The sequence below is a fragment of the Arachis ipaensis genome, chromosome B6 (assembly GCF_059453495.1).
Source record: "Arachis ipaensis isolate K30076 ecotype BB chromosome B6, ASM5945349v1, whole genome shotgun sequence".
In the NCBI taxonomy this organism is placed as follows: Eukaryota; Viridiplantae; Streptophyta; class Magnoliopsida; order Fabales; family Fabaceae; genus Arachis; species Arachis ipaensis.
Window position 1 is genome coordinate 46,510,531 of NC_142441.1, and position 22,263 is coordinate 46,532,793.

Here is a 22,263-nt window from a genome sequence, read left to right on the forward strand (position 1 = left end):
AATTAGGCAGAGGACTGGCGTTGAACGCCAGTTTACGTCGTCTATCCTTGTGCAAAGTATAGACTATTATATATTGCTGGAAAGCTCTGGATGTCTACTTTCCAATGCAATTGGAAGCATGCCATTTCGAGTTCTGTAGCTCCAGAAAATCCAATTTGAGTGCAGGGAGGTCAGAATCCAACAGCATCAGCAGTCCTTTTTCAGCCTGAATCAGATTTTTGCTCAGCTCCTTCAATTTCAGCCAGAAAAATACCTGAAATTACAGAAAAGCACACAACTCATAGTAAAGTCCAGAAATATGAATTTTTCCTAAAAACTACTGGAAATAAACTAAAAACTAACTAGAACATACTCAAAACAATATGAAATTATCCCCAAAAAGCGTATAAAATATCCGCTCATCAATCTTCAAGTTGTTCTTGCTATTTTTCTTGTTTGATCTTTAGTTTTTCCTGTTCTGTGTCTTTTCTTGTTTTTCTTGTGCATTTTCAAATTATCAGTATTCAAAAAATTTATATACATTAAATACCTTTTTTAAAACACGTTAAATTTATAGCTCAGTTGGCCAGAGCGTTGTACTTATGTTCTTGGTAATTGGGTATCTTCCTTTTAAAACATTTTCAAACATATTTTTTCTTTGATTAAATCTTGTGTCAAACTTTTAAGTTTGGTGTTCTTTTTATGTTCTGGAGTCTTTGAATTTTATTCTTGTTGTTCTTGTGAGTCTTCAAGGTGTTCTTGAGTCTTCTTTGTGTTTTGATCTTAAAATTTTTAAGTTTGGTGTTCCTTGGTGTTTTCCCTCCAAAATTTTCAAAAAACAAGGAGCATTAGATCTAAAAATTTTAAGTCTTGTGTCTTTTCTGTGTTCTTCTCTTTCCTCATAAAATTCAAAAATAAAAAAAAAATATCCTTTCCTTTAATTGCTCATAATTTTTAAATTCATTAGGTTGATTTGGTCAAAATTTTTAAAATCATATCTTTTTCAAAATCTTATCTTATCTTTTCCAATCTCAAATTTTAAAATCATACCTTTTTCAAATCTTTTTAATTAATTACTTATTTTAATTTTTAATTTCCTTTTTTATCTATTTTTCTAATTTTTGAAATTATAGTTAATTTTTTTTATTATTATTTTATTTTCCTTTTAATTTTCGGTATTCAAAAAAAATTTAAACAAAAAATAATTTTTTTTTACAATCCACATCATCTCTGATGAGCGGATAATTTATACGCTTTTTGGCATTGTTTATAGTATGTTTTTAGTATATTTTAGTTAGTTTTTATTATGTTTTTATTAGTTTTTATTTAAAAATAACTCTTCTGGACTTTACTATGAGTTTGTGTGTTTTTCTGTGATTTCAGGTATTTTCTGGCTGAAATTGAGGGACCTGAGCAAAAATCTGATTCAGTGGCTGAAAAAGGACTGCAGATGCTATTGGATTCTGACCTCTCTGCACTCAAAGTGGATTTTCTAGAACTACAGAAGCCCAATAGGCGCGCTCTCAATTGCGTTGGAAAGTAGACATCCTGGGCTTTCCAGCAATATATAATAGTCCATACTTTGCCCGAGATTTGATGGCCCAAAAAGGCGTTCCAAGTCAGCTCAAGAATTCTGGCGTTTAACTCCGAAACTGGCACAAAAGCTGGAGTTAAACGCCCAAACTGGCACAAAAGCTGCCGTTTAACTCCAAGAAAAGTCTCTACACGAAAATGCTTCAATGCTCAGCCCAAGCACACACCAAGTGGGCCCGGAAGAAGATTTTTGCAACCCTAGGCTACTAGTTCTCTTTAAATAGGACCTTTTGCTATTGTATTTGACACACACTTTTCAGATCATTACTCATACTTTCATAGTTCTTTTCACGTTTGGGGGCTGGCCTCACGGCCATGCCTAGACCTTGTTCTTATGTATTCTCAACGGTGGAGTTTCTACACACCATAGATTAAGGTGTGGAGCTCTGCTGTTCTTCATGAATTAATGCAATTACTACTGTTTTTCTATTCAATTCCCGCCTACTTCTTCTCTAAGATATCACTTGTTCTTCAACTTGATGAATGTGATGATCCGTGACACTCATCATCATTCTCACCTATGAACGTGTGCCTGACAACCACCTCCGTTCTACCTTCGATTGAGTGTGTATCTCTTGGATTCCTTAATCAGAATCTTCGTGGTATAAGCTAGAATCCATTGGCAGCCATTCTTCAGAATCCGGAAAGTCTAAACCTTGTCTGTGGTATTCCGAGTAGGATTCAAGGATTGAATGACTGTGACGAGTTTCAAACTCGCGAGTGTTGGGCGTTAGTGACAGACGCAAAAGAATCACTGGATTCTATTCCGACATGATCGAGAACCGACAGATGATTAGCCGTGCTGTGACAGAGTGCGTTGAACATTTTCACTGAGAGGACGGAATTGTAGCCATTGACAACGGTGATGCCCAACATACAGCTTGCCATGGAAAGGAGTATGAATGATTGGAAGAAGGCAATAGGAAAGCAGAGGTTCAAGGGGAACAAAGCATCTTCATACGCTTATCTGAAATCCACCAATGAATTACATAAGTATCTCTATCTTTATTTTATGTTTTATTTATCTTTTAATTATCAATTCTTCATCACCATCTGAATCCGCCTGAATGAGATTTACAAGATGACCATAGCTTGCTTCAAGCCGACAATCTCCGTGGGATCGACCCTTACTCACGTAAGGTTTATTACTTGGACGACCCAGTGCACTTGCTGGTTAGTTGTGCGGAATTGTGACAAAGTGTGATTCACGTTTGAGAGCTCCAAGTCCTTTGGCGCCATTGTTGATGATCACAATTTCGTGCACCAAGTTTTTGGCGCCGTTGCCGGGGATTGTTCGAGTTTGGACAACTGACGGTTCATCTTATTACTTAGATTAGGTATTTTTCAGAATTTTTAAGAATGAATTCTAGAGTTTCAAGGTGATGTTCTTATCATCACAAAAGCTGATTGATTCTCATCAATTTAGCTATTGAATGTAATGTCCTGCTGAAGCTTGGCCAAACATGTCTAATCTTTTTAGACTAAAGCTTTAGACTAACATTGCATGATTCCTGGAATTCTTATTAAAAGTTTTGATTCTCTTTATTTACTTTTTCATATAAGTTTCGAAAATCACAAAAAAAAATTTATAAAACCATAAAAATCAAAAATATTTTATGTTTCTTGTTTGAGTCTAGTATTAATTTCTAAGTTTGGTGTCTTGCATGCATTGTTCATTTGATCATTAGTTGCATTTTTTGTTATTTCTCATCATCAAAAATTCAAAAATATTTTCAAAAATTGTGTCTTTTCAAGTCAATAATACAAAGAATTGAAGATTCAGAACATTCAGCAGAGGAACCAAACAGAAAAAGCTGGGCGTTCAAAACGCCCAGTGAAGAAGGAAAACTGGCGTTTAAACACCAGCCATGGCACCTGGCTGGGCGTTTAACGCCCAAAAAGGTAGAGATTTGGGCGTTAAACGCCAGAATGGGCACCATTCTGGGCGTTTAACGCCAAGATGACACTAGAGGGAAGATTTTGTTTTCAATTCACATTTTTTCAAGTTTTCAAAATTTTTCAAAATCAAATCTTTTTCAAATCATATCTTTTCAATCATATCTCTTTCAAAATTAATTTCTTTCCATTTTATACTTATTTTTACTATTTTCAAAAATCCTTGCTTCAATTAAAGATTTACTTCAAATTTTCAAGTTGTTACTTGCCTATTAAGAAAGGATCAAACTTTAAATTTTAAAATCATATCTTTTAATTTCTTGATAGTCAAGTAATCAACTTTAATTTTAAAAATTTTCTTTTTCTAAATTGATTTTCAATCATATCTTTTCAAACATATCTTTTCAATCACTTCTTTTTCAACATTAATTTTTTCAATCAAATCTTTTTCTAATTTCAAAATTTTTTTCAAAAATCACTTTATTTCTTTCCTAATCTTAGTTTTCGAAAATCTCAATCAAATTTTCAAATTTCTTTTTTAAAATCTTTTAATTAATTTTCGAAAATTCTTCCCCTCTTTTCACATCATTCTATTTAAGGGACTAAGACTCCCCCTCAGGGTACAATTCGAACTCCCTCCTTCTTTATATGTTCGAATTCTCTTCTCCACCTCCTCCTTCTATTCTTCTTTTCCTCTGACACCTCAAGGAATCTCTATACTGTGACATAGAGGATTCCCTACTTTCTTGTTCTCTTCTCTTTCATATGAGCAGGAACGAAGATAAAGGCATACTTGTTCAAGCTGATCCTGAACCTGAAAGGACCTTGAAGAGAAAGCTAAGAGAAGCTAAAAGAACAATTCTCTTTAGAGGGCCTAATAGAACTCTTCAAAGAAGAAAAAACCATGGCAGCCAAAAATAACATCAATGCCAATAATGCAAGGAAGGTGCTTGATGACTTTACTGCACCTACTCCTGATTTCTATGGGAGAAGCATCTCAATCCTGCCATTGGAGCAAATAACTTTGAGCTTAAGCCTCAATTAGTTTCTCTAATGCAACAGAACTGCAAGTTTCATGGACTTCCATTGGAAGATCCTCATCAGTTCTTAGCTGAGTTCTTACAAATCTGTGACACTGTCAAGACCAATGGGGTTAACCCTGAAGTCTACAGACTCATGCTTTTTCCTTTTGTTGTAAGAGACAGAGCTAGAACATGGTTGGATTCACAACCTAAGGAAAGCCTGAACTCTTGGGAAAATCTAGTCAATGCCTTCTTGGCAAAGTTTTTTCCACCTCAAAAATTGAGTAAGCTTAGAGTGGAAGTAAAAAACTTTAGACAGAAGGATGGTGAGTCTCTCTATGAAGCTTGGGAGAGATACAAGCAATTGATCAGAAGGTGCCCTTCTGACATGCTTTTAGAATGGAGCATCATAGGTATTTTCTATGATGGCCTGTCTGAACTATCCAAGATGTCATTGGATAACTCTGCTGGAGGATCTCTTCATCTGAAGAAGACGCCTGCAGAAGCTCAAGAATTCATTGAAATGGTTGCAAATAACCAATTCATGTACACTTCTGAAAGGAATCCTGTGAATAATGGGACAAATCAGAAGAAAGGAGTTCTTGAGATTGATACTCTGAATGCCATATTGGCTCAGAATAAAATATTGACCCAACAAGTCAATATAATTTCTCAGAGTCTGTCTGAAATGCAAGCAGCAATAGGCAATACTAAGGAAGCTTCCTCTAAAGAAGAAGCTTATAATCCTAAGAACCCAGCAATGGAAGAGGTGAATTACATGGGAGAACCCTATGGAAACACCTATAATCCTTCATGGAGAAATCACCCTAATTTCTCATGGAAGGATCAACAGAGACATCAACAAGGTTTCAACAACAACAATGGTGGAAGAAACAGGTTTAGCAATAGTAAGCCTTTTCCGTAATCTTCTCAGTAGCAGACAGAGAATTCTAAGCAGAACCCCTCTGACTTAACAACCATTGTCTCTGATCTAATCAAAATCACTCAAAGTTTCATGACTGAAACAAGGTCCTCCATTAGAAATTTGGAGGCACAATTGGGTCAGCTGAGTAAGAAAATTTCTGAACTCCCTCCTAGCACTCTCCCAAGCAATACAGAAGAGAATCCAAAAAGAGAGTGCAAGGCCATAACCACATCTCACATGGCCGAACATGGAGAGGAGGAAGAGGCAGTGATTCCCACTGAGGAAGACCTCAATGGACACCCACTGACCTCCATGGAGTTCCCTGATGAGGAACCATGGAAATCTGAGGCTCACACTGAGACCTTAGAGATTCCATTAAATCTACTTCTGCCATTCATGAGCTCTGATGAGTATTCTTCCTTTGAAGAGGATGAAAATGTCACTGAAGAGCAAGTTGCTAAGTACCTTGGAGCAATCATGAAGCTAAATGCCAAGTTATTTGGTAATGAGACTTGGGAGAATGAACCTCCATTGCTCATCAAAGAACTAGAGGACTTGACTAGGCAGAGATTACCTCAAAAGAGACAGGACCCTGGAAAGTTCTCAATCCCTTCTACCATAGGCACCATGACCTTTGAGAAGGCTCTGTGTGACCTAGGGTCAAGCATAAACCTTATGCCTCTCTCTGTAATGGAGAAGCTAGGGATCATTGAGGTACAAGCTGCAAGAATCTCACTAGAGATGGCAGACAATTCAAAGAGACAAGCTTATGGACTTGTAGAGGATGTCTTGGTAAAGGTTGAAGACCATTACATCCCTGCTGATTTCATAGTCCTAGAGACTGGGAAGTGTATGGATGAATCCATCATCCTTGGCAGACCCTTCCTAACCACAGCAAAGGCTGTGATTGATGTTGACAGAAGAGAATTGATCATTCAAGTAGATAAAGACTCCCTTGTGTTTAAAGCTCAAGGATATCCCTCTGTCACCATGGAGAGGAAGCATGAAGAGCTTCTCTCAATACAGAGTCAAACAGAGCCCCCATAGTCAAACTCTAAGTTTGGTGTTGGGTGGCCACAACCAAACTCTAAGTTTGGTGTTGAACCCCCACATTCAAACTCTAAGTTTGGTGTTGGGAGGTTCCAACATTGCTCTGAACATCTGTGAGGCTCCATGAGAGCCACTGTCAAGCTATTGACATTAAAGAAGCGCTTGTTGGAAGGCAACCCAATTTTTACTTTAAATTTCTATTTTCTATTGTTATTTTATGTTTTCTGTAGGTTGATGATCATGTGAAGTCACAAAAACAATTGAAAAAGCAAAAATAAAGTGAAAAGCAGAATGAAAAATAGAACACCCTGGAGGAGACAGTTACTGGCGTTTAAACGCCAGTAAAGGTAGCAGAATGGGCGTTAAACGCCCAGTCTGGCACCATTCTGGGCGTTTAACGCCAGAAAAGGGCACCAGACTGGCGTTTAACGCCAGGAATGGGCAAGAAGCTGGCGTTAAACGCTAGAAATGGGCAGCAGCCTGGCGTTTAATGTCAGGATTGGCTGAAAGAGGCATTTTGCACGCCACTTGGTGCAGGGATGAGATATCCTTGACACCTCAGGATCTGCGGACCCCACAGGATCCCCACCTACCCCACCACTTTCTCTCTTCTTCACCCATTCACCAATCACCTCAATACCTCTTCCCCAAAAACCCCTCACCTATCAAATCCTACCATTCTCTTCACCACTCACAGCCATCCTTCATAAAACCCCACCTACCTCACCATTCAAATTCAAACCACTTTCCCTCCCAAACCCACCCTCTATAGCCGAACCATACACACCCCTCTCACCCCTATATAAACCCATCTTCACTCTTTCATTTTCACATAACCTAAACACCACTTCTCCCCCTTGGCCGAAACACAAAGCCCACTCCATCCCCTCTATTTCTTCTTCTTCTACTCTCTTCTTTCTTCTTTTGCTCGAGGACGAGCAACCTTCTAAGTTTGGTGTAGTAAAAGCTAAAGCTTTTTGTTTTTCCATAACCATTTATGGCACCAAAGGCCGGAGAAACCTCTAGAAAGAGGAAAGGGAAGGCAAAAGCTTCCACCTCCGAGTCATGGGAGATGGAGAGATTTCTCTCAAGGGTGCATCAAGACCACTTCTATGAAGTTGTGGCCAAGAAGAAAGTGATCCCCGAGTGATGCCAGGGCATCTTAGCCAGTTTCACTGACCTTTTCTTTACTGTTTTTAGGTTAGTTTCATGCATTTCCTTAGGAAATAAGCTAGTTTTGGGTAGATAATCACTTACACCTTGACTCAAGCATACATTGTGCATTTTACATTATTTCATGAGGATTTTGCATAAGTTTAGTGACAAATTGTATGTTGCATTGCCCATGACTTGGACTAGAACTTTGATGCACTCTATTGCTTGATTTCAGGACCAAAGGAAGCAAGGAAAGGGAGGAAACTTGCAAGGTTAATAAGAAAAATGATTGCCAATGACACTCTCATAGCCATTATTGCCCACGTTAAGAGTCACGTTAACTAAGTTAACGTGAACTCTAACGTGGAAAAGGGAAGTTGAGCCAACGTTAGTGACACTTAACATTGTCACTAACGTTGGCAAACACTCATGAGTGGCCACGTAAGAGCCCACGTTAACCTAGTTAACGTGGCCTCTAATGTTAAATGGGGAAGAGAAGCCAACGTTAGTGACATTCAACATTTTCACTAATGTTGGCCTAAGGATGCAACACACCACGTTAACTCCCACGTTAACTTGGTTAACGTGGGAGCTAACGTAAGAAGTGAGAGTTATCGCCAACGTTAGTGACACTCAACATTGTCACTAACGTTGGAAGAAACCACACAACCCCCCAAGGAGCCACATTAACTTCCACGTTAACTTAGTTAACGTGGAAGCTAACGATGAGGAATGAATGATGAGCCAACGTTAGTGACATTCAACATTGTCACTAACGTTGGGATGGCTAAGAATGGCCACGTTAGAAGCCACGTTAACCTAGTTAACGTGGACTCTAACGTGAGATCTAGGGGCACATTGGAACGTTAGTGACAATGTTGAGTGTCACTAACGTTCTCGAAGGTTGGCAAGGCCACGTTAGAAGCCACGTTAACCTAGTTAACGTGGAGCTTTAACGTGAAGCAAAAAGGGGCACACTGGAACGTTAGTGACAATGTTGAGTGTCACTAACGTTCTCGAAGTTTGGCAAGGCCACGTTAGAAGCCACATTAACATAGTTAACGTGGGCTCTAACGTAAGGCAAAGGGGTACATTGGAACATTAGTGAAAATGTTAAGTGTCACTAACGTTCTCGAACTTATACTTTCACTAAATGTTAACACCCCTAACGCCCTGAGCTGAAGTCTCTGCCCACTTAGCACTTTCTCTCTGCAAGTAAAGCCAAGCCCAAATGAAGAAAAGAACTGCTTCAAACTCAAGATCCAAAGGCCTAAGACTTGAAGAGTAAACTAGAAGCTGAGAAGAGTCATATATATAGGAGTAGCTTTGAATTGTAAAAAAAGAGTTCTGGAGGCTGGAAAAAGAGAACTACTCTCTGTATTTTACTTTCTCTGAATTTTCTAGTTTTATGATGTATTCTCCATCTTTGTTTTCATTTTCAAGAGCTATGAATAACTAAACCCCTTTCATTGGGTTAGGGAGCTCTGTTGTAATTTGATGGATCAATACTAATTTTCATTATTCTTCTCCTATCTTTTCTCTTGATTTTACTTGAAAGCTTTCGATCTTCGTTCAATTGAGTAGTTATCTTGGAAGAGAAGCTATTCAAACTTGGATCTCTTTTGAACCTTGAAAGAGGAATGAAGAGATCAAGCTAGAAATGCTTTCTCATGCTGGACCAAATTGGGTTTGGATGGGTATGTGACTATAACCCTCTCAATACTTGATTTGGGAAATGCATGTGGTATAATCAGTGACCATACTTCATCTCTTCTCATGAGCAATTGACCAAGGAATTGGGCATTGATCAAGATTTGAGAGATTGAATTGCAAGAAATTGTAATTCAATCACTTAAGATTGCCATGGAGATCAATGAGTGCATTGATTGAGGAAGAGATGAAAATGAATTTGATTCGGAGAATGGCAACATCTCCTAAGCCCAATGAACTCCCCATCTCTGATCTTACCCATTCTCTTTAATTTCTGCCATTTACTTTTATGAGCAAATCCCCCATTCTCATTTACAATTCTGCAATTTACTTTCAGTCATTTGCTTTCAGTCCTTTAATTCTAGCATTTACTTTTCTGTTATTTACATTCCCACCATTTTATTTTCTGCAACTCTCAACCCAAATTCTGGATTCGCTCAACTAGAACATTCTTCTAATTAAAGTTGCTTGATCAATCAATCCCTGTGGGATTCGACCTCACTCTATTGTGAGTTTTTACTTGACGACAAATTCGGTACACTTGCCGAAGGGAGATTTGTTGTGAGATAAGTTTTTTATGCATCAAGTTTATGGCGCCGTTGCCGGGGATTGATTGTGCATCAACAATGATTAAATTGGAAGATCACTAGATTGAGCATTTTTATTTTGTGAATTTCATTTTCTGTTTGAGTGATTTACTTTTTGTTTTAGTTAAACTTCTTCCCTTCTCCGTCTACTCTTTTGTTCTTCTTTGTTATTTTCAATTCTGTTTGCTAACCCACTAACTGTTTGATATATTGCATCACCCACAACTAACAGTAATTCTGACACAAATACTTTCTGCACCTATTGATGCGCATAATCTAGTTATGCTACGATTTAGGAAATTGCACGATCGGCAAAATTCCTTCCGGCAAGTGCACCGGTTATCGTCAAGTAAAAACTCACAATAGAGTGAGGTCGAATCCCACAAGGATTGGTTGAGTGAGCAATTCGGATTAGAAGTGTGTTCTAGTTGAGCGGAATCAAGATTGAGATGAGTATTGTGGAATGTAAAATTGGCGGGGAAAAGTAAATGACAAGGAATTGAAATGGCGGAATCATAAATTGCATGAATTAAAGAGCAGAAACTAAATTGCTGAAATTAAAAGGGAATGGGGGTGATTGCATGAATTGAGTTGCAGAATGTAAAGAGAAAGTGGAAATCAGAAATGGGGAATTCATTGGGTTTAGGAGATATTGAAATCTCCGAATCAAAACATGTATATCTCTTCCTCAATCAATGCATTCATTGAATTTTGCTTGGCAATCTTATATGATTGGATCCCAATCCCTTGGCTCACCAATTCTCTCTAAAAACAAACAAATTCCCAATCCCTTGGTTTAAATGTTCATAAGAAGAGATGATGCTTGATCACTGATTATACCACACAATTTCATGAACCACAATTTGGTAGGATTACATGTCACAATATCCATCCAAACCCCAATCCAATTCACTGTGAGAAAGCTTCTCTAGCATGAATCCTCCATTCCTTTCCCAAGGCTCCGAAGGATTCCAAGTATGGGTAGTTTCTTTCCCAAGACAACTACTCAATGGAATTAGATCGAGAAGCTTTCTAACAAAATTCAAGAGAAAAGATTGAAGAAGAAGATAAACTATTATTGATTCATTGAATTACAATAGAGCTCCCTAACCCAATGAAAGGGGGTTTAGTGAATCATAGCTCTGAATTCAATTACAAAGAAAAGGAAAACTAGCTAAAAGTGAAAGTAACAGTCCCCATCAGGGGCTGGATTCCCCTTCAATCCCCCCCCTCTCAAATGCAGAAACTAAGGCCTTTAAATAGGCTCCCTAAATTACAAAATGAAAATGAAATTTAAAGCAAATTACAATCAAATGAAAATAAACTATTCTAGATGATTCTTGTGGCCTTGATTTGGTGTTGTTGATGGGCCTTGCTTGCTTGAAGGGCTGAGTGACATAATTGATCCAAAAAGGATAATGATCCATTAAACTACACTCAAATGTTGCACCCCCTTTCTTGAGTCGTCACTTTGTTCTCTTGTCAACCTTACCAATTTGATGCCAAATATAGACTATTATACCTCGTTGGAAAGCTATGGATGTCAGCTTTCTAACGCAACTGAAAGCACTTCAATTGGATCTCTACAACTCGAGTTATACTCCATAGAAGGTGAAGAGGTCAGCTGGCCTGATTGCATGTTGGTACTATGCTCTTCTATGCACATTACGGGGCTGTTTTCTCCCTCAATTTTTAGTATCCACCATGCATGCCATATATGCTTGGAAAGCTCTAGATATCTTCTTTCCAATGCATTTTGAATCACCTCATTTGGAGTTTTGTAGCTCAAGTTATTTATGTTTGAAGAAGGCATGGTCAAGCTGTTCCATATAACACGTTTAAGCTTCAGTTTAAGGTTAAACTGAAGCTTAAACGTGGATAAAGGAAGGGCAGCCCTGGAGGTCGAACACGTTTAACCTCCAGTTTGAGGTCAAACTGGAGGTTAAACGTGGAAGCTTAGAATGGTAGCCCTGGAGGTGTCGAACACGTTTAACCTCCAGTTTGAGGTCAAACTGGAGGTTAAACGTGGAAATGGAGAGAGCAACCCTGGAGGAGAAAGGCTGTCGAACACGTTTAAGCTCCAGTTTGAGGTCAAACTGGAGCTTAAACGTGGAAATGGCTCCCTGGTGCTATTCCCACTTCTGGCGTTTAACCTCCAGTTTGAGGTCAAACTGGAGGTTAAACGTGGAACTCCTTCCTGAGTGGCATTATCATTCTAGCGTTTAACCTCCAGTTTGAGGTCAAACTGGAGGTTAAACGTGGAAATGCTTCTTTGGTGAGACCTTCCATTCTGGCGTTTAACCTCCAGTTTGAGGTCAAACTGGAGGTTAAACTTCATTTCCAGCATTTCTTATCCTTCATGATTTTTGGCGTTTAAGCTCCAGTTTAGGCTTAAACTGGAACTTAAACTCCACATGTGATATTCAAGCTTCCTTTATTGATTTTGTTGCTTCCTTGCCTAGCCTCTTCTTCCCTGAAATCATCCAAACAGTTGCATCAAAGTCTTGCTAAAATTCATGAGAATTCTTCCATTCATAGCATTCAAGGAATATAACTAAAAACTCATGGAATTTGCATAAAAATCTTCATGTTTGAATGATTTAAGACAAGCATGACTATTTGGCCCAAATGATTACTTAAGGCTCAAGAAAATGCATAAAACAACTAAAAATAACATAAAAAATGCTAGTGAAACTAGCCTAAGATGCCTTGGCATCATAACAACAAACTTAATACTTGCTTGTCCCTAAGCAAGTTCTGAATTATTGAGAAGAAAGAATGAAACAGAAGGTAAATTCATTAGCCATATCAGTAAGTAATTGACATTGATTAATGGGGTGTTCATGCAGAAAGTTGTTGCAGCATCACTTTATTGTTTCTTAGGTAAGAATGTCACTTTTTATGTTTCCACTAAAACACTGCTATGGCCTCTTGTTATTCACATATCCTTGGCAAGTTTCTTTTCTTTGTTTTTCTTTTTCTTTGAGCTTATTTGCTCCTTGTTGCTCAGTGTCATGTGTTGCACAAGCCTTTGGCATTTTCTTTTTCTTATCAGTGCACTACACATATCCACTACAGGCATTTTAGTTCACATTTCTTCTTGAGACATTGGTGCTCAGCACCTCTTTGTGTGACTAAATGCTTTGTATTTAGGTTGCTCTTGATAATGGACTTTTGGTTGATAATCCCGGGTTAGTAAACCCAAGTTACCAAGTGTTGAAACACTCCTCAGAACCTATTCATCCAAGCATATCCTTAATACATAAACACCACAGGCATTTGTCTCAGAAGTTCAAACCATTGGTGCCTAGCTTATTTTCTCAATTTTTTTTTTTTTTGCTTTTTGGTTGCCCTTTTTCAGTGGCTTTTTCTTCTTCTTTTTCTTTCTTTTTCATGGCCAAAGACATTTATTCATCAAGATCCATAGACAGCATTCTAATTTCCACTAAAAGTGACAATTCTAACTTTATTTCTTAGTGAGCTGACTATTCAATCAAACATGCATACCACCACTTAATCTTATTTGATTTCTTACCAAATGGAATTGAGTTACTTTTGTTCAAACTTTTCTTTTATTTTTGGAAACAGAACAAGCATGGCAAGCATACATTTAAGCAAGTGAAGTTTATCCAGACACTTAGACTATCACTTATTTGGAAATTAAACAAACAGACAAACAAAAACTGCAATGACTCAAACTTAAAGCACGGGTGCATGCAAACTTCCAATATCAGCAATTCAAAGTACAAGCAATTAAGTGACAATACAACCTTTTAGCATCTTCTTTGTTGTTCATCATCCTTCCTAGCCTTGGTGTTCTCTTTGATGATGATGTATATTCCTTCCATGAGATTGATTGTCTTCCTGCAAAGCTATTAGAAGTTGCTTGTTCCCCAAGCACTTTGAGAATTGGTTAGCATGCATGTATGTTTGTAGGCCTCTGAACTTAGATTGGTGTGTGAACACCAAACTTAGTTCCTTGCCATATGTAGCAATTTGGATCATATGCAGAAAACCTCATGTGCTTTTATTAAGAAAATAACTATGAACTAGAAAAAGAAACTATGAACTAGAAATTAAACTATTGGTTAAGTAGTTTCCCTGATTGGTTGGAGCTAGTGACTAGTCATGCTGAGGTAGAAATGTGCTTTTAATGAAGTTTTTGGTGGAACACCAAACTTAGAATCTCACATTCACCCTTGAATTGTTTTGGTGTGCAACACCAAACTTAGCTCCTTGCAATACAGATAAATCTACTTAACTCTTTTATTGAAATAACTAGAAGAGAAAAACTACCTTTGGTTGGGTTGCCTCCCAACAAGCGCTTCTTTAACGTCATTAGCTTGACATGCTGTTCCTGACTTTCTTCCTCTTCTTCCAGTTTGTTAAGAGGAATGACTTCAAGTGGATAAAGGAGCTAGTTAGTGCCCCTTGTTGTGAATGCTTCTTTCCAGCAAGCTTTCCCTTGTGATTGGCTTGAGTGAACTTGCTTGTTGGCTCAGGAGTTGGATTGTTCTTCGACCTTCTCTTCTTCATGGATATGATCCTTTGTGTCTCGGTCACAATCCTCATTTTGGTGCTTGTTTCTACTGCCTTTATATCCTTGATCTCAGAACTTGGTTGTTGTTGGACAGTTGGAGTATCCTGTTCATCAAAAGCTTCCTGAATTTGTGGTTCAATGAACCCTTCCTCTTTGCAACTCTCTGTGTCATTGGAGTGTGATCTCCCTTTATTGACTTTCTCCCTTTCTTGTTCTTCTGATTCCTCCCTTGGGTTTGCCATGGTATCACTAGAAGAATTGTGGGTAGGGATTTGCTTTGATAGATATTCAATTTGTGCTTCTAGCTTTTGAATGGCAGCACCTTGATTTTGTAAGTTGGATATCACTTCTTCCTTAAAGCCTTTCAAATCGGCCACATCTCTGCCCATAGTTGCAATCATTCCTTCTATCCTGTTTAATTGATCTTGAAATTGTTGGTTCGGATTGGGTTGATGAGGTTGATTATCTTGGCTGTGATATGGTGGCTGGGAGTATGTGTTTTGTGTGGGCTGATAGAGTCTTTGGTTGGAGTGTTGGTAGTGGTATGACTCTTGTGTGTAGTGGAATGAGTCTTGTGGATAGTGAAATGAATTGTATGAATTTGAGAAGGAATTTTGTGCTGAGAAATGCTCAAGTGATGAAGAATTTGGATATGTAAAACTAGGAGGTGAGGTTGGATAATTCAGAGGTGATGGCTCTTGATGAATGGGGTGTGAATAAGTGAAATCTCTTTGGTTTTGATCTTCCCAGCCACAACTTGAGTAGTGATCAAATTCACCAAAACATGGACCATTTTGTGGCTCTGGGAAGTACCCCGTTTCCTGTTCCTGATACTCCCACCCACCATGAGCATAATAACATGAATCATTCTGTGGTGGTGGAGATTTTCTCATGAATTTTGATTGACCAAAAGATGATGGATACTCCTTTCTTTTTTGCAATGTGCTCAGTCTCAAACAATACTCATCTAAAGATAGTGGAAATCCCATAGTGAGGCAATATCACAAACAGCTAGTGGTTAGTATGCTAACAAGTGAATAAGCAAAGAAAACAAATTAAAATTTGCAGAAATTAGCAGTAATAAACTGAAACAAAAACTATTAACAAAAGAAAAGAAAAATTGCTCAATCTAGTTAACTTCCAATTGGAGAATTGTCAATCGAAAACCAATCCCCGGCAACGGCGCCATAAACTTGATGCGCATAATCTAGTTATGCTACGATTTAGGAAATTGCACGATCGGCAAAATTCCTTCCGGCAAGTGCACCGGTTATCGTCAAGTAAAAACTCACAATAGAGTGAGGTCGAATCCCACAAGGATTGGTTGAGTGAGCAATTCGGATTAGAAGTGTGTTCTAGTTGAGCGGAATCAAGATTGAGATGAGTATTGTGGAATGTAAAATTGGCGGGGAAAAGTAAATGACAAGGAATTGAAATGGCGGAATCTTAAATTGCATGAATTAAAGAGCAGAAACTAAATTGCTGAAATTAAAAGGGAATGGGGGTGATTGCATGAATTGAGTTGCAGAATGTAAAGAGAAAGTGGAAATCAGAAATGGGGAATTCATTGGGTTTAGGAGATATTGAAATCTCTGAATCAAAACATGTATATCTCTTCCTCAATCAATGCATTCATTGAATTTTGCTTGGCAATCTTATATGATTGGATCCCAATCCCTTGGCTCACCAATTCTCTCTAAAAACAAACAAATTCCCAATCCCTTGGTTTAAATGTTCATAAGAAGAGATGATGCTTGATCACTGATTATACCACACAATTTCATGAACCACAATTTGGTAGGATTACATGTCACAATATCCATCCAAACCCCAATCCAATTCACTGTGAGAAAGCTTCTCTAGCATGAATCCTCCATTCCTTTCCCAAGGCTCCGAAGGATTCCAAGTATGGGTAGTTTCTTTCCCAAGACAACTACTCAATGGAATTAGATCGAGAAGCTTTCTAACAAAATTCAAGAGAAAAGATTGAAGAAGAAGATAAACTATTATTGATTCATTGAATTACAATAGAGCTCCCTAACCCAATGAAAGGGGGTTTAGTGAATCATAGCTCTGAATTCAATTACAAAGAAAAGGAAAACTAGCTAAAAGTGAAAGTAACAGTCCCCATCAGGGGCTGGATTCCCCTTCAATCCCCCCCTCTCAAATGCAGAAACTAAGGCCTTTAAATAGGCTCCCTAAATTACAAAATGAAAATGAAATTCAAAGCAAATTACAATCAAATGAAAATAAACTATTCTAGATGATTCTTGTGGCCTTGATTTGGTGTTGTTGATGGGCCTTGCTTGCTTGAAGGGCTGAGTGACATAATTGATCCAAAAAGGATAATGATCCATTAAACTACACTCAAATGTTGCACCCCCTTTCTTGAGTCGTCACTTTGTTCTCTTGTCAACCTTACCAATTTGATGCCAAATATAGACTATTATACCTCGTTGGAAAGCTATGGATGTCAGCTTTCTAACGCAACTGGAAGCACCTCAATTGGATCTCTACAACTCGAGTTATACTCCATGGAAGGTGAAGAGGTCAGCTGGCCTGATTGCATGTTGGTACTCTGCTCTTCTATGCACATTACGGGGCTGTTTTCTCCCTCAATTTTTAGTATCCACCATGCATGCCATATATGCTTGGAAAGCTCTAGATGTCTTCTTTCCAATGCATTTTGAATCACCTCATTTGGAGTTTTGTAGCTCAAGTTATTTATGTTTGAAGAAGGCATGGTCAAGCTGTTCCATATAACACGTTTAAGCTTCAGTTTAAGGTTAAACTGAAGCTTAAACGTGGATAAAGGAAGGGCAGCCCTGGAGGTCGAACACGTTTAACCTCCAGTTTGAGGTCAAACTGGAGGTTAAACGTGGAAGCTTAGAATGGTAGCCCTGGAGGTGTCGAACACGTTTAACCTCCAGTTTGAGGTCAAACTGGAGGTTAAACGTGGAAATGGAGAGAGCAACCCTGGAGGAGAAAGGCTGTCGAACACGTTTAAGCTCCAGTTTGAGGTCAAACTGGAGCTTAAACGTGGAAATGGCTCCCTGGTGCTATTCCCACTTCTGGCGTTTAACCTCCAGTTTGAGGTCAAACTGGAGGTTAAACGTGGAACTCCTTCCTGAGTGGCATTATCATTCTGGCGTTTAACCTCCAGTTTGAGGTCAAACTGGAGGTTAAACGTGGAAATGCTTCTTTGGTGAGACCTTCCATTCTGGCGTTTAACCTCCAGTTTGAGGTCAAACTGGAGGTTAAACTTCATTTCCAGCATTTCTTATCCTTCATGATTTTTGGCGTTTAAGCTCCAGTTTAGGCTTAAACTGGAACTTAAACTCCACATGTGATATTCAAGCTTCCTTTATTGATTTTGTTGCTTCCTTGCCTAGCCTCTTCTTCCCTGAAATCATCCAAACAGTTGCATCAAAGTCTTGCTAAAATTCATGAGAATTCTTCCATTCATAGCATTCAAGGAATATAACTAAAAACTCATGGAATTTGCATAAAAATCTTCATGTTTGAATGATTTAAGACAAGCATGACTATTTGGCCCAAATGATTACTTAAGGCTCAAGAAAATGCATAAAACAACTAAAAATAACATAAAAAATGCTAGTGAAACTAGCCTAAGATGCCTTGGCATCACCTATCTTTTCTTGCTTGCACTTGATGGTTGTATGACAGGGAGAAGAAGCGAGGCTTCAACTTCCTTCGATTCTGAACCTGAGAGGACCTTCCTTAGATTAAGGAGGGAGGCAAGAAGAAAGAAAGTGGTTGGTGCTATGGAAGAAGAGGAATTCTTTGAAACAAACATGGAAGACAACATGGAAAACCATCATGAAGAAGAAGATCACAACCATGGGGGAGGAGGTAGAGCAAATCATGCTGGGGAGGATAGAAGAGTTTTGGGCTCTTACATCAATCCAAACCCAGGCAATTGTGGAAGTAGCATCCAAAAGCCAACAATCCATGCCAACAACTTCGAACTTAAATCACAGCTCATCACCCTTGTTCAGAACAACTGTTCGTTTGGAGGAAGTGTTCAAGAAGACCCCAATCAACATTTAACCACCTTCCTGAGAATATGTGACACAGTGAAGTCTAATGGTGTTCATCCTGACGCCTATAGACTAATCTTATTTCCATTCTCACTCAGGGACAAGGCAGCCAAATGGCTGGAATCTTTCCCAAGGGAAAGCTTGACAACTTGGGAAGACGTGGTGAACAAATTCTTAGCAAGATTTTACCCTCCTCAACGAATCAATAGGCTGAGAGCTGAGGTCCAAACTTTCAGGCAACAAGATGGTGAGACTCTATATGAAGCATGGGAGAGGTTCAAGGACTTAACAAGGAGGTGTCCACCTGACATGTTCAACAAATGGGTGCAGCTGCACATTTTCTATGAAGGGCTCTCTTATGAGTCAAAGAAGGCCGTAGACCATTCATCTGGAGGATCTTTAAATAAGAAGAAGACCATTGAGGAAGCCATAGATGTTATTAAAACAGTAGCAGAGAACGACTACTTCTATGCTTCCGAAAGAGGGAACACAAGAGGAGTAATGGAGCTAAACAATGTAGATGCTCTGCTGGCCCAAAACAAGCTCATTACCCAGCAGCTGGCTGACCTCACCAAGAAGATGGAGATGAACCAAGTAGCAGCAATCTCCACTTCATCAACAATCCAAGAAGGAGTGAATGAAGAAGCAGAGGGGAGTCAGGAGCAAGCCAACTACATTGGGAATTCACCAAGGAAAAACTATGATCCATACTCCAAAACCTACAACCCTGGATGGAGAAACCACCCAAACTTTGGGTGGGGAAGTGAGCAAGATCAAAACCAAGACCAGAGACGTTACAACTCCAACAACAATGCAGCTCACCAGCAATTCACACAGAGGACGTCTCAACACCCCCATAACAACACTTCTTCATATGCTTATCAAAACCAAAATAACACATCTGCTCCGAATCACCCATCAATTGATGACAAGCTCTCTAAGATTGAAGCCCTACTTGAAGGAATATGCCAAGAGATTCAAGAAAATAAGGTGTTCAAAGAGGAAGTGCGAGCCAATATTAAGAACCAGGGAGAGACCATTAGGAAGCTGGAATTCCAGGTGGGATATTTAGCTGAGAAGATTCCTAAAACCACCGATAGTTTCCCAAGTGACACGGAGAAAAACCCCAAGGGAGAAGCAAAGAAAGTAAGATGGGAAGATTGCAAAATGATCACTACGAGTGATCAAGAGACTGAAGACAAGCAAGGCAAACTTTGCAAACAACCTGAAGACAACTCAACAAAGGAGGAGGATAGAAATCACCAAAGACCAGAAATTTCACAACAAGAGTTGCTGAAGCTCAATGCTCCCTTCCCTCAACTGCTCAATGGTGCTGTGGGAAAGAGAATATACTCAAGGTTCCTAGACTTGTTTGCATCTCTGCATGTAAACATATCATTCATCAAGGCAATTCAACAAATGCCTGCATTCATCAAGTATATGAAGGAACTTCTTCCCAGGAAAAGCTCACTCAAAGGAGGCCAGACTATAGTGATGAACAAGGAATGTAGTGCCCTTATTCAACATGAGCTGCCTACAAAAAAAAGAGACCCAGGGAGTTTTCACATCCCTTGTGCCATAGGTGAAACTATGTTCGATAGAGCACTATGTGATTTGGGGGCCAGCATCAACTTACTGCCTTTATCCCTGGTGAAGAGGCTGCAGATTAATGAGATAATGCCCACAGATGTAATCATCAGACTGGCTGACAAAACTCAAAAGCAAGCAATAGGAGTGGTGGAAAATGTGTTGCTAAAGGTTGGGAAATACTTTCTCCCAACAGACTTTGTCATTCTGGACATGGAAGAGAGTCACACTCACCCAATCATATTGGGAAGACCATTCCTAGCTATGGCCAGGGCACTTATCGATGTAGAGAAAGGGGAGCTAATATTGAGAATCCATGATGAACGACTCAGCTTCAATGTCTTCAAACTCTCACAAGAAACAGATCAAGAGGACAAGGAACTAAGCACAAACGATAAAGAGACACTGAAGGAGGAGACAAGCATTGAAGCACAGCAAGTTCATTCTGAAACCCCCTCAATTGATAAACAAGGAAAACAGCAATTGCCACAACTCAAGAAAAAGTTGGAGGAACCTAAACCTCTAGAGGCATGTGAAGACAACATCACAACTTCTTGGAAAAAAAAGGTCACCAAGGGGAAGGCAACCTCAAAAGAAACAAAGAAGAAGGTACCAAGGAAATGGAGGAACAAGAAGATCCCTACGGAAGACTTCTCTTCAGGGGATAGAGTTGTCTCAGCTTACTTCCCAAATATTCCCCCTAATCTCCCTACTGTACTATCTCAGTTACCTAAGGTCTTCACTATCAACAGAGTTCTTTCCCTAGAACATGTGGAAATCATTGATCTAACCAATGGATACAAGTCCACAGCAAGAGGGGAGGATTTTAAGCACTACCAACCACCCTGATGAAGGAAAAACGTCAAGCTAGTGACGCTAAAGAAGTGCTTTATGGGAGGCAACCCATGTTTTATATGTTTTTAAAATAATGAATAAATCGATGTTTATGAATTTTAACCCAAACTTGACAAACACTTGGTGAAATCTTTATCATGCAGTCTATAGTGAAGAACAAGTTTGGTGTTCAAAGCAGAACTCTTGGAGCTTTGAACAAAACTTTTTATCACAATGCTTCAAACTAAGTTTGGTGTCACCCCATGGTGCCACCAAAATGCATGAGGATACACTAGTAGTTGGCTAAGTTGAAATTCATAAATATACAAACTCTCTTTCTTCCCTTGTATTCTAGCCGTAGAGTTTGAATTTTTTTTATGATATTAATTTCCTTATTTTAAATCTTAATAGGAAAGGAAAAGAAGCATGAAAAGGGATTGATTGGACAATTAAATGGGGGAGATTTCACCACTTAATGAAGAGCACTACACACATGTCCCAAGAGAAAACGCATGGGGAAACGCTGCCATGCAACATTGGAGAAAGAAGACCCTTGAAGATCGAACCAATCACTCTCATTAAGTGATGATCCTTGTCTTTTCTTCATACACAACCCCAACCGTCCATCAAGTAACAATCCTTGCAATCCACACCTTTCATCCACTCATGACCCCCTATATAAGTGAACCTTAGTGCATGATCATTCCTCACACTCAAATTCCCACTCTCCATACTTCATACTTTCGGCTTGCTCAAACCCCTTCATCACACTCTGTCCTAGCCAACCTATTCCTCATCTCTCCGTATCCTCCAACCTCCACTTCAAAACAGCAACTCAATTCATAGCATCATCAAGCTCAAAGAGGCAAAAGAGGAAGGAACCCATGGAGAGTGTTCCTTTCAATGAGAAGAAATTCAAAACTGCCTTTCATGAACGTGAATTCGAACAGATAAGGGTGAGAAAGATATTGCCAGAGTTAATCTTCCAAATCAATGCAGATGAGTCACCACAAATTCTGGAGAAAATCGAACAGAGGGGGTGGAAATTGCTCACAAGTCCAGAGGGGAAGATCAATGGAAACCTCATCAAAGAATTTTATGCGAATGTAGTAAGAGAGGATAAAACCAAGGCCCCAACCTTCAAAAGTTACGTAAGAGGAAAAGAGGTGGACTTCAGCCCAAATGCCATAACAAGAGTTCTTCACCTGAAATCACCTCGTTTTGATGAGGAAAGTTATCAAGCAAGGATAAGTAGAAGCCCTGATAATAATGAGCTCTCAGAGATAATGGCAGACATCTGTGTTATAGCAGCTGACTGGGAGAG

At 39.0% G+C, this 22,263-nt stretch overlaps 2 non-coding genes across 2 annotated transcripts; both read right to left on the minus strand.

Moving 5' to 3' along the window:
* Window positions 1–4,776: 4,776 nt before the first annotated feature.
* On the minus strand, window positions 4,777–4,884 carry LOC148555419 (small nucleolar RNA R71). The gene has a single exon (XR_015886885.1). It is a non-coding gene; the product is annotated as a small nucleolar RNA R71 (small nucleolar RNA).
* Window positions 4,885–18,725: 13,841 nt separating this feature from the next.
* LOC148555420 (small nucleolar RNA R71) lies at window positions 18,726–18,829 on the minus strand. The gene has a single exon (XR_015886574.1). It is a non-coding gene; the product is annotated as a small nucleolar RNA R71 (small nucleolar RNA).
* Between the last annotated feature and the right edge of the window lie 3,434 nt (window positions 18,830–22,263).